Source organism: Mercenaria mercenaria, unplaced genomic scaffold (assembly GCF_021730395.1).
Source record: "Mercenaria mercenaria strain notata unplaced genomic scaffold, MADL_Memer_1 contig_991, whole genome shotgun sequence".
Classification (NCBI taxonomy): Eukaryota; Metazoa; Mollusca; class Bivalvia; order Venerida; family Veneridae; genus Mercenaria; species Mercenaria mercenaria.
Window position 1 is genome coordinate 10,417 of NW_026463911.1, and position 12,919 is coordinate 23,335.

The 12,919-nt window shown below is 30.2% G+C and overlaps 1 long non-coding RNA gene across 2 annotated transcripts in view; it reads right to left on the minus strand.

Annotated features, from left to right (window-relative positions):
* Nucleotides 1–2,927: 2,927 nt before the first annotated feature.
* Nucleotides 2,928–12,919, minus strand: part of LOC128555061 (uncharacterized) — a 30,232-nt gene continuing 20,240 nt past the window's right edge. For both annotated transcript variants that reach the window (XR_008369776.1, XR_008369777.1), the window contains exon 3: nucleotides 2,928–4,353. This is a non-coding gene — a long non-coding RNA (uncharacterized LOC128555061). The remainder of the gene's footprint in view (nucleotides 4,354–12,919) is intronic.

The window sequence follows — 12,919 nt, forward strand, 5'->3', positions numbered from 1 at the left end:
GAAAGCAAAGGTATACATACTGGAACGTGGTAGGGTAAAAGTAAACACGTTGCTGTTGAGAAAAGGCACTAGGAAAGGAAAAAAGGATTAGTACTATTTATATGTGGACTACTTACATTCTATTTAGTAGTGATAAGCCTTAAACACTTTGCATTGTACTTTTCGTACACGTTACACGTTTGGTTAATCCTGCAGCAAATCATATTAGTGAGATTGTTGCATTATACGCATGCGCAGCTGGTACATTGGAAATGGTAAGGCGCATGCGCAGCGTGCGTCGTCTGCATTGTGTCATGTGGAATTGTTTTAAACATTGCTTTCATTTCAAAAGTTTAAATGGAATCAGAACATAATAACTAATTTATCTTGATTAACTACCGTTTGTAAGAGCAAACATAGAACAAATTTTCTTTTTATTTCGTATCAGTTCGTTCTTAAGATCTACATTTTAAAAAACATTTCAGTGAATTTCTAGTTATTCCTTTGGCCACGTAAAAAAAGCCACATTAAAGCTTACGGAATGAATGACATCAAAGAAAAAGTACGGTTTGCGAAAATTGAAATCTGTGCCAAAATTGTCGAAAAAGTCATTGCTTGTAACTTTGGATGTCACATCACTGTATACAAATATACCACATGCTGATGGAATAGACGCATGTCGACACTACTTAGATAAAGAAAGTAATAATAGTAAACTATCGACGGATGAAATATGTAGCCTCATAAAGTTAACTCTCGAAATTATATATTATTATCATAACAAATGTCTCTAAAATATCGTTATAAAAAAGAAACAAAAGTTATTTACACAGCCATCAGTCATTAAGTATAATGCATAATCACAAATGCGCAAAATGCTAAATACCATACCAAGTAGACGCAAAACACTTAATGGATACTGTATGACACGATATATCATCCTGTTAATCAGAAGATCAAAGTGCGATACCGCCTTTGGCGTCTTTGTTTGTGTTTTATCTAATTAGGATAACAGTACATTTTGCATCATAATCAGTACATTATTGTCTCGAATAGCTCCAAACAATATCTCTACTATAATATTGTAAATAATTTGGTAAAATAGTTGAAATTGTAGTAAAAAAGTTCAGATATGTTCAGCTGTTTAAAACTATCTTCATGCAGTTAAATCGAATAAATCTAATGAAATTAACGCACTATGTATGACTTATAATAACTCATTTTTTTGTAATTAAACTCGTAATCATGTATTTGGGAAAAGGAATGTAATTGTTGAATGAAAAATTCTGCGATAAAGCATGTAAAAATCTGACCATCTATATTTTGACTATTCGTATCTTTTTTAAGCGGACCCTTTTCATTCACGTGTAAGGATGAATCTTATAACACGTCACCTTATTTAAGTCGCCGGCCCATAGTTTATGCTATTGACATGTCTAAATTAAAACAGTTTATTTTCCTGTACTTTAGTCGTAAATTAAAGAAACGTTTTAATGAAAATTTACATCTGACCTCATGCAATGAGAAATTCTATTGATCGCTGGGCGGTAAATAGTGAAAAATATTGCCCAAACGGTCCGAAAAAGACATTCAATAAGTGCGTGTATAAAGTTAAACGTCAACCAAAGTATTTGTTTCAGTGTTACACTAAAAAGTTACACTATTGAACAGGATTTTCTTACTAAATTACAATGTTCAAACGTTAGTAAAACGCCGGCGGGGGGGGGGGGGGGGGGGGGGGCTTGAATGATTTTCTTCTCAGACGCTTATAGAATTATAATTACATTACACAATGAAATTAAAGTAATGATCGTTATAGAGCCGTAGTGAGTTAAAACGTATCATTATGGAGCTGACGCAGTTTTCTGTGTGTATGGCTTTAGAACCAGGGGAACTTTTCCAGTAACGGAGGTTCAATAATACATCTTTCATTTTTTACTTTCAGCTTTGATTAACAAGTAAACTTCAAAGATGATATTGTGACAACAGAAGGTCAAATTATATGACAAGTACGCCCCGTTGCACCACTTGAGCTATATTTATCTCTTACCAAGGGGGCGTACCCCAGGAACAGCCTAGAGATTATGACTCCCAACTTAGCACAGGCATCATTTTGTTGAGTTTAACGCCGCACCGGCACAATTTTACGTCATGTGGCGACTTTTCAGCTTTGATGGTGGAGAAAGACCTCAATTTTACCTCTGCGCATTATTTCATCAGGGGCGGGTACCTGGTAGAATACACAGCCCTTCCGCTCCGAAAGCAAGCTCGATGGCTTCCGGGCATGAGTTATTCAACGCCCCGAGTGAAGTTCGAACCGGCATCGGAGAGGGGCAATTGATTCGACGTCAGCGACGTCCCTCTCTGCACAAATCATGGATCCGCAAATGTGTAGTTGCACTATGCTAAAATATCATTATATGACATCTGATGATTTTAACTTAAATACTTTTTGCATTTTAAGCATTTTCGTGTTTATTGAACAAATCAAGAACACAAATTCTGCATTTACTGAGTCAAATGGGATAATATGTGAGCAAATTTTAATTATGTTAAATGTGGCGATTCTAGCTTAAATACTTCCCGCATTATAAGCACCTAGATGGACAGCCGGACGGGCAACGCAAAAACAAAGTACAAAAGGGAGATGATTTTAAATGGTTTCAACGAGGTTACTGTTCTTCTGTACTGCTCTCTATCTCATAAATTTGATAAAAGTTACGTTGTCCGAGATGTTCTTAGTATTTTTGGACAAAAAAATAGCTACATAAATGGAAATAATCTGAATACTACAACACAAGATTTCAGTTTCTTGTACGAGGCATTTCGTCTCAGCGCTATCTGTGTGCATTTTAAGTTTCAATGAAAGTTCGGCTGTACCATTAGGACTTCAACTTAGGTATTGAAAATGTGACTGAATATCAAATAGATAGACAGAAAGCGATATCTCAACTTGAAATATTCAGCTTTATTGGTACAATGAAATATATCATATCGGTACAGAACACAATAACAAGTAAAATAAAACCAGTGCAGCTACATTGATATCTTTTAAACACGACATGTGATAAAAGTCGATGTACCTTAACACCACAAAACATTGTTAAATAATGAATTAGTTTTATACTTCCGTAATAAACAACTTCTACGATGATGCGTTTTTCAGTTATAGAAGTTTAAAAAAAGTATTTGTCTTGTGCAGTTATATCTATCATTCAGTGTATTTAGCTGCGACAATGAAACTATTGATTTTTTAGAATCCAGCTATTTATTTGTTTTAGGTCCGCCCGCTTAGCCCAAATAGGGAGAACGCAGATCTAGGTATCGCGGAGTCGTGAGTTCGATTGTGCGAGGCGTGTGCTCTCCGTGGCGATCTGATAAAATGCACTGTACCTGAAATCATTGTCCTGCACCTCTGATTTATGTGGGGAAGTTAGCAAGTACTTGTGGAGATCAGGTTTGTAAATCAATGAACACCGGTTAGGTTAACTGTCTGTCATTACATAACTGAAACACAGTTTCTAAAACGCTAAGCTCAAAACAAACCAACAAACAAACTTATGTTTAACTGAAAACTGACAATCTATTGATTTTATACCATCGGAAATTTTCGAACTTTTATGAATGACACATTAAAAAGAAATCAAGGCAAAATCGGTCGTACAATAAATTAAGCATACGATCTTATCTTTTTTAATAACTGAATTTCCTTCGTTTTTTTTTTTTTAAAGAAAAATGTTCAATGAAATTCTACATTGCAAAACTATGTTTCAAACGTGCCGACTTGCAACTCTTAGGGTATATACAGACATTAACAAATAAGAAAATGGCGAGAAAAAAGGTAGAAAATAACAGATTCAAATAGATCGCTGTTTCGGCTCTGTAGAAATACATTCCTTTCTTTTGATGTATTGTTTTGGTTGAAATTATTTAACAGATCTATCCCTGAAATGTTGGTAGCGTTTTCGTCGTAAAAAATCTTAACTTGTCATGGAAAATAAGTCATTCTTTCGATTTGTATACTGCACTGACAACATTCTCAAGATAAGGTAACTAAGTCACAGTCTTTTCAAATGGACCCGGTGTGTGCTTTACTCAGTGTGCGCTGCAGCCACTGGAAGTTCCTCTGTTTCATATAAATAAAAGAAGAGCCTACAGCTATTTAGTGTGTCAATACCTCAGTAAACTGTCCCTGTGGTTACCTTCGCGTTGGTATCAGCTCAAAGTGATAAGCAGTGTATTCGTCTTCCAATATGAATTGTCGTCCGCACATGAATTGTAAACGAATTTTAATTTAAACAAGCTTAGCTTTGTAGAAAACGTTAGTATGCGGCCGTTGTCGATTCAACGTGATGAACACTTATTTTAACATCGCTCTACTATGAGTAGTGAATAAAATAGCGTTTCTAGGCCAATCTGACCTAATTTAACATTTAATCCTTGGTCCGAACCAACTAATGCCGGACAATTTAAAATCCACAGGTTTTAACTTTACTTTCGTTTTCCCGTATTTTCGGAAAACCCGGTTATAAATAACTGACATATTTACTTTACTTTCGTTTTCTTGTATTTTCGGAAAACCTGGTTATAAATAACTGACATATTTCCTTTACTTTCGTTTTATCGTATTTTCGGAAAATCTGGTTATAAATAACTGATGTATTATCTGAAAATGTTATATGGGATTTACGTGATATTTTCTGAAAAATGGTCGTATTTTGCAACACAAACCTAACTGATTAACACCAGAACATTCTTTGCTACTTTATATTGCTGACTTATAATACATACAACGATAGAACAGAAACAAGGAAAACGATTACAATGTAAGTTACTTTTTAAAACACATTTACGCCACTATGTTCAAGCTTTAGCAAATCTTTGACGGATCTCATTCACTAACTTTAGAAATATTATTTTGTGTTTCTTAGAGATAAATTTATTTTTACCTGCTTATACTTATGTAATTCTTTAGATTGTGTTTCTTTTTAGGGATAAAAATACAACAGCAGACCTGTTACACGATTTGACGGAATTAACAACCCATTTAAAAGATAATTACAAAGACGATTTTGTATGTCAAGAATGGACTACAACATTAAGTTCAAAATATTACAAGAAATTGGTTGATACATGTAAGCCAACAAAAGCAACAAACAAGGAGTACGTTAAAAGAAAAGCTTAAAGAAGAAATTACTAAATCATTCGGACAAGAGGAGGTTTTAGAAAATTTTAATGTGGATATTTCAAGCGAGGACAAATGTATTGAAAGCATTAGAAACTTAGACAAGCAGATATACAGAAACAAACGGAATATTGTTTATTGTACACATCAGATTGGATTTATTATTAAAAATTTAAAATCAGTTTGCCCAAAGGATTGTGATCTGGGACTTTATTTTCATCTCAGAGGTGTACATTACACAGATTCCTACTGTCGAAACCTGGCTTTAGTTAATGAATTTATTGAGAAACATAAGAATTTATTGAAGTGTGCTTTAAACACTGGAAATTTAATCAAAAATAGGAAATTAATCGAAGAAATATGTACAGAGTTGAACTGGTAACAAAATCAGGTTTTAACAGTAGAAATCTATGTAACGATTCCATGTATAATGTTCACATTTATTTATAGTAACGTTTACACTGTAAACGCACGTCACTTCCGTTCAAGTTTATTTTTAACATTAGTGGAATTTTCATGTACAATGTTCACATTTATTTATAGTAACGTTTACACTGTAAACGCACGTCACTTCCGTATACCATGTTCAATTTTATTTTTAACATTAGTGGAATTCTATATATCTATACTTTTATTTATAGTAACGTTTACACTGTAAACGCACGTCACTTCCGTATACCATGTTCAATTTTATTTTTAACATTAGTGGAATTTCTATATATCTATACTTTTATTTATAGTAACGTTTACACTGTAAACGCACGTCACTTCCGTATACCATGTTCAATTTTATTTTTAACATTAGTGGAATTTCTATATATCTATACTTTTATTTATAGTAACGTTTACACTGTAAACGCACGCCACTTCCGCTCAAGTTTATTTTTATATATCTATACTTCTATCTTTAGTAACGTTTACAGTGTAAACGCACGTCACTTCCGTATACGCTTTTGGGAGTAGTATGGAATATAACGTTTATGGTACATTTTTGTTAGTAGTAAAGAATATTACGTTCTTGATACATTTTAATACATTTTAACTCATTTTATTAAAATAATTTATAATTGTTTGTTCATTTACTCTTTGATTGTTAACTTTTAGTATTTTATAGAATAAATCATACAACGGTATTTTATCTTGTAACATTTTTATGAAAAATAAACAATAATAACAACAGAGTGTACTTGTTTTGTCTTGATATTGTATGTTGTTATACTTGATTCCAGGTATATACTTAATTACTTCTTCCGGCGGAGGAAGTCCAAATGAATCAAAGTACATATCATTTAAGTAACAAACCCAATGTGTTCTAGACCCAACAGAGTCATCTAAATTGATTATTCCACACTCGTCCTTTACTTTTAATTTTAGTAAATTATTTCTACTAAATACACCCCGAAAGTTTTTAATTTTTAATTGTTTTACCCATTGTTCAATTTCAAAGTTAGAAATAGGTTTGTTTATATATATTTTTTTTACTATAGGAATTCGTCTGTACGGTCTTCGTTGAGAATCAATCTGTATACTCTGGCCATGTCCCTTACCACTTAACAAAGATGTAATCAAAGGTATCCCTAGACTAGCAGCTAACATACCTAAAAACCCGCCGTCTTGTTTTTGTTTTTGTGTTAATTTAATCACCCCAGATCCTACTAGTTGCTTTCTTTGATTAGGTGTCAGATATGGTGATATAACATTTTTCTTATCATTAGCTACTGAAATCATACCATTTCCAAGTATTTTACTAACACCAGTACTGGCAAGCCCAGACAAAGCGCCGATGCCTAGTGGGGCTAATATTTTTGGAACTATTTTCGCTGCCATTGGAAGAATTGTATTTCCTAACAAACCAGCCAAAGCTCCTAAAAATCTACCATTTTGACCTTGACTGGACATTTGTTTTTTTTGAAATTTTAATTTCTAATCCCTTCTTATTTGCAACAGCTTTTTTAATTTGATTAATTTGTGTTTTTGTTAATAGTAAAGCGAAGTTTCCGTGTAATTGTTCATGTTTTAATCTAAAAGTATGTGGAATTCTATTATTATAAGCTTGTGCTAAATTTTTCTTTTGTCCATCTGTTAGGTTAACTTTATATTCAATATAATTTGATGTCATTTTATATAATTTATATTTAATTTAGTTTTAAACAATAACAAGTTCATTTCCAATAGTATTTATTTCAACTGTTTCTTCATACAATACAATTGCGTAAACACGAATATTAGCTGCCGGTGGAATATTTAATTTAGCTGTTAATGTAATATGCTTAGGATCTTCTGCTATTACATCCTTTTCATATTCCAAGTTAAAATGAACAATTCCAAATAAACTATAAAAGTTTAATATATTTAGCAGAATTTCAGTAGTCTTATTATTTTGTTTATAATAATAATTAATTACATCATCGTATATTCTTGATATACTTGTGATTCTGTTTCTGGATAAAAAACACCATTAACAACTTCAAGACGAAAAGAGCTCAAAGTGCAATTTTTATTTGCTGCATTAACTTTAAATGTATCTAATAAATGTGGGTTATGTTCTTGTGAATTACTTTTATCAGGTCGTTGTAAATAAACAAATACATGTTGTGGTTTTGTTATACCAGCTGTTATTCTAAAGTTTATATTATTTTGTTGTGTATCAATTGTTTGTGTCACCATTTACCGAAGGTATAACCACATTGCTTTTGTATGTCTTTCAGCAATTAGATTAAGTCCAAATTCATTAAAAATCAAACGTGGAACCCATAGAATTAATTGTGTTACAATTACTCTACCAGCATCAGCACCATTAGCTCAAAAAATTAATTCATCATCATCTGTCAGCTGCAGTGTTATTTGAATTTGACTTGGAGGTATAATATTAGTTTCTAATCCCTGAAAAAATGAATAATTATTTAATGGAATTTTAGCATTTACCTCATTACCACCTTGAATTGATAACTTCCTAGAAGCAAAACCACTATTATAATTGTCATTCTCTTTTCTACTTTCAGCAACATCAGTAGTATCTAAATAAATAAATTCATTTGTTCCAGTTGTTTTTGCATAATCATTGGATAGTTCAACTCATTTTTTTACATTTATTACCTTGTATAAATTATTACAATCATATACAATTTTTCCATTTTGTTTAACCACTAACTGATCAATTATTGAAGCTGCACTATTAATTAGAGCAATTTGATCTCCATCAGCATAATTATTACCGTTAGCAAGCTTATTCACTTTAAAACTTACTTCAAAATAAGCATTAAACCAATCAAAATATGAGCTTCTATCATTAATTGTAAAGTGATACCCGTTTTTTTGTTGCTTAACATTATTTCCCAAGACAGATATTAAAGCTGTATCTAACTGAATAGGAGTTCATTCATATCTTTCACAATATTGTTTTGTTCTAAACATGTATATATTATATATTATTTTATTTTTTATCAATTAATCTGTTAATACGTTTAAGCTGAGTTGAAGTTCCAGATCCTGACAATATTCTATTTAAGTTTATATCAGTATCCTCCTCATTATCATTATTATTTTTATTATTATTTTTACTGTTATTCTTTTCTTGTAATTCCTTGGCAATTAAATTACCAACTGCCGGAGCAGGTTTCTTTTTAAATTTTTCAACAATTTTATTAGCAGCTAAATTTCCAACTTCTGTTCCAACCTTTTTTGTTCCACTTTCAATGGCTGCTTTTCCTGCTGTTTCCAAAGCTTTTTTTCCAGCTGTGCTAATTGAAGATGCAACTCCACTTGAAAACAATTCCGTTAAAGTGTCAAAGATACCTGTTCCGCGTATAATTTCTTCTTCGGTCTGAGCATCAACATAAATAAATATTCCTTTATTTTTGTCATAAACTTTTTTGTACATTATATAAAACTAAAATTTATATTTCTTTTAAAATAAGTGTAAAACTTGTTTCAACCTCATTAAAATTAATTATTCTACCAAATGCATCTGTAATATATATTCTAATTGAATTTATAATATATTTATTAATTTCAGAATATCCAACTCTTTGTGGTTCTTTTGTAAATGGATAAGCTCTTGTTAAATCTGCAGTACTCAAAGCATAAATAATATCACTGAAATTACCATCAACAAGTGAATTATCAATAAGATCACAATGAATGTAAATTGTATCCACAGAGTTAGTTATATTTGGTGTTGTAGTTCACCATTTAGTTTTGTTTACAAATTTTTTCTCAAATCCAAGCAATGTATGAAAATCTGATTTTTCTAAATCCAACATAAAATTATCTTTAATTGAAAACAAAATCTTAAAACTACTTAAATCAAATTCCAAACTTATTGGAGCAATGTCTGATTTATCAAATTCATAATCACCATTACTTATTAATGTTTCCCTAATATAATTATTAATATCTGTGTAACTGTAAAAACCATTTGTAAATATGATATCTTTCCAGTCCTTACCCTTACCATTATTATAACGAATTTTTTTATTGTCATATTCATCACTAATATTATGCCAAGAGTAGGTCATAGTGTTAATACTATCCAAACCAACTACATAAGTTTTATTTTTATCTAAAATTAAAGAACGACTAAATCTGATTGTAAAATCACTCGGAGTATTTTTGATATTATCTTTAACTGTTTCAGAACTTAATACTATTTTTTGTTCCATTTATATATAATTAAATTTTAAATACAAGAAAAATAATTTTTATATAACATTTCATGTTCTTTTGGTAAGAGTGAATTCATTTTTAATAGTTCATCAATTATTCTAATACCTTCATTTTTTAGTTCTTCATTATTATTTCCAGCATTAATTGAACCACAAATTAACTCCAAGTCATTAACCAATTCTTCCGGATTACATGGACAAACGTCATAACCTTGTCCTCTAATTACTTTTTTAAACTTCATAGATCTTTTATTGATAGGTAATCCTGATTTTTCTGTTAATTCTTTAAACATTTTTCTAGAATGAATTGAATTTTTTTTATTATTGTTATATCTTTTATTAATCAAATCAATCAAATCATTATCTACTTTAGTGTTTATTACTTCTTTTCCAGTTATTCTATCTTTAGCAATTAATTTGTTTTGACCATAAAGTTTATTAAGATCAATAATTAAATTTCCATATTGACCATTTGGTGAAACTTTATATGGGTTATGATATCTTATTCCTTTTCCCATATATTTTCCAGATTTTAGAATATTTCTAACAGTTTCTCTATATTTTCTTATATTATTCGACTCAGCTATAATTGCTTCCTTTTGCTTTAGATCAAGGTCTGTTTTGTTTTTCTTTCTAGTTATTGCACCAGATTCATTACCCAATTGTTTAATATCCTTTGATGCCTTTTCTATGATATTTTCTACTTCTTCTCTAGTCATTTTTTCATCTTGATCTTTAGATTTGCTGTGAAAAAAATCAAACACTTCTTGTGGTGTATTATATTTTTCACCTAAAAGTGTTAAATCAATTTCTTTATTAAAATCAACTGTAAATTCTTTTGGTCTTACTCCCAATTCTTCTGATTTTTCAGTTGTATCATCAGATGTTTCAGTTATTCCCATCTTTTCTCTTCCATAATCTTCTAATTCTTTCAATTTATCTCCTGGTATCCATCTAACAGGTTCATCCCCCCAATCTATTGGTATATATTCTTGTTGTCTTTAAGATTTTTCAACTTTTCCAGGAGACCCTGTAATTGGTTGTGGTTCTTAAAATAGCTGTGGTAAACCCTGGTATGCTTGTATGTCTTTCATTTCATCACCAAGTGACTCTAATTGTTGTTTTATTCCAGGTAATGCTTTTACTTGACTTGATAATTTTTCTTTTTGACTTTCTATTCCTTCAGTAATTGGTTTATAAATTTCAGTGTACATATCCCGATTTGTAGCTTTCTTAATTTTTTCTCTCATTATTTCTTCTCTAAGAGCTCTCATCTTTTGCCCGACTAAGTTTTTTCTTATTCTTATTTCATTAAGTTTTGATTACATTTATATAATAACGTAAGATAATATAAGATAATGTAAAATAATGTAAAATAATGTAATATAATGTAAGATAATGTATTATTATATATAAATAGAAATTCCAAATTATGATACAAAAAGTGATAAATCTAATAACTTTAAACAACATTATCCTTATATGCCAGATTCATGTTTTAGAATGTTAATATGTGGACCTTCTGGATCTGGAAAAACAAATACATTAATGCATATACTTCGAAAACCTCTTAAATATTATGATAAATTATACTTGTATGCTAAAAACCTAGAACAATCTAAATATCAAGATTTAATTAACCAATTAAGTCAAATTGCAAAAAAATTTAAAGTAGATCCAAATGAAATACTTGAATATTCGGCCGATTCCAACCAAATTGAACCTTGTGAGAATCTTGAATCAGAAAAACAAAAAGTAGTAATATTTAATGATTTTGTATGTGAAGATAAAAAGGTTCAGAATGAAATAACAAAATACTTTATTCAAGGACGTCACAAAAACTGTTGTGTTATTTATTTAAGTCAGTCTTACTATAAAACACCAAAAGATATCCGAATTAACTGTTCACATTATTTTTTATTTGAAAGTCCAGGTAAACGAGGAAATGATATGATTTGTAATGAACAAAATATTAACTCTAAATCTTTTGCTAATGCAACAAAATCAAAAATATGATTTCTTATATATTGACAAACCAAGGAAGTTTTTTAGAAAAAACTTTACTGGTAATATATAATGGGAGTTTTTAATAATATAGAACAAATAAGTGAACCTGACAGTATAAGTAAAGTTAAATTTGATATTGATTTAATTGAGTATGCTACTAAAAAACAATTCAAAAAACTTAAAAAGGAAACGGAATCGTATCTTCACAAAAATAAGGAACTTGATAACACAATGAACAGATCATTAGATATGGGAGGTAATGAAATAATCAACCTAGGAGATCCAGATAAACCCAACGATGCAGTTTCAAGACGGTTTATGTATAAAAAAGTTTAAAGTGTAATAGATGACTATAATCTTGAAGACATCAAATCTATAAAACAGACATTAGAAGAAGAAGTAAAGAATATTGAAGATTTAACAAAAGACTTAAAAAACAATTCATTATTAATAGTTCAATTACAAGGTAAACTCGGAATAGAAATGAAAGCTATAGTTGATTCTGTTAAAAACCTGAAGAGAAATCTGATTTGACAGATGACAACATAAAAGATGTATTTAGAGTCAATTTAAACATTTTACACAAGCAACATATGGAATTAAAAGATAGTATGATTAAACATGAAGAACTAAAAGACAAGATTAATGAAGCTGAGAAAAAGTTACAAAATATGTATCAGTTAGAAATCAAAACAGAAGTAAATAAACTAAATACTGAAATGGTAAAAGGGAATCAAGATTTACTTGATACATTTTCAAATAAACTTGCAGAATATAAATCTGAACTGGAAAAGGCAGCTTCACAAAGAGGTGATGACCATGACACAGCATTAGATAACCTTTAAAAAAAGAGCTCAATTCTAAAATAGATGACTTTAAAAAACAAATTCGAATTTGGATTAGTACTGTTGACAACCGTCATAATTTAAAGTATGCAGACTTAAGTAATATTACAAAAAAAAGTACAAAAAGATATTAATGAATTTAATGCTAAAGTTGAAAAACATAAAAATGAACTGGACTTTGTAGTTGAAAAATCAGTTAAACAAGGAGAATCAATTACTGCTAATGCTAAAGCAATTAA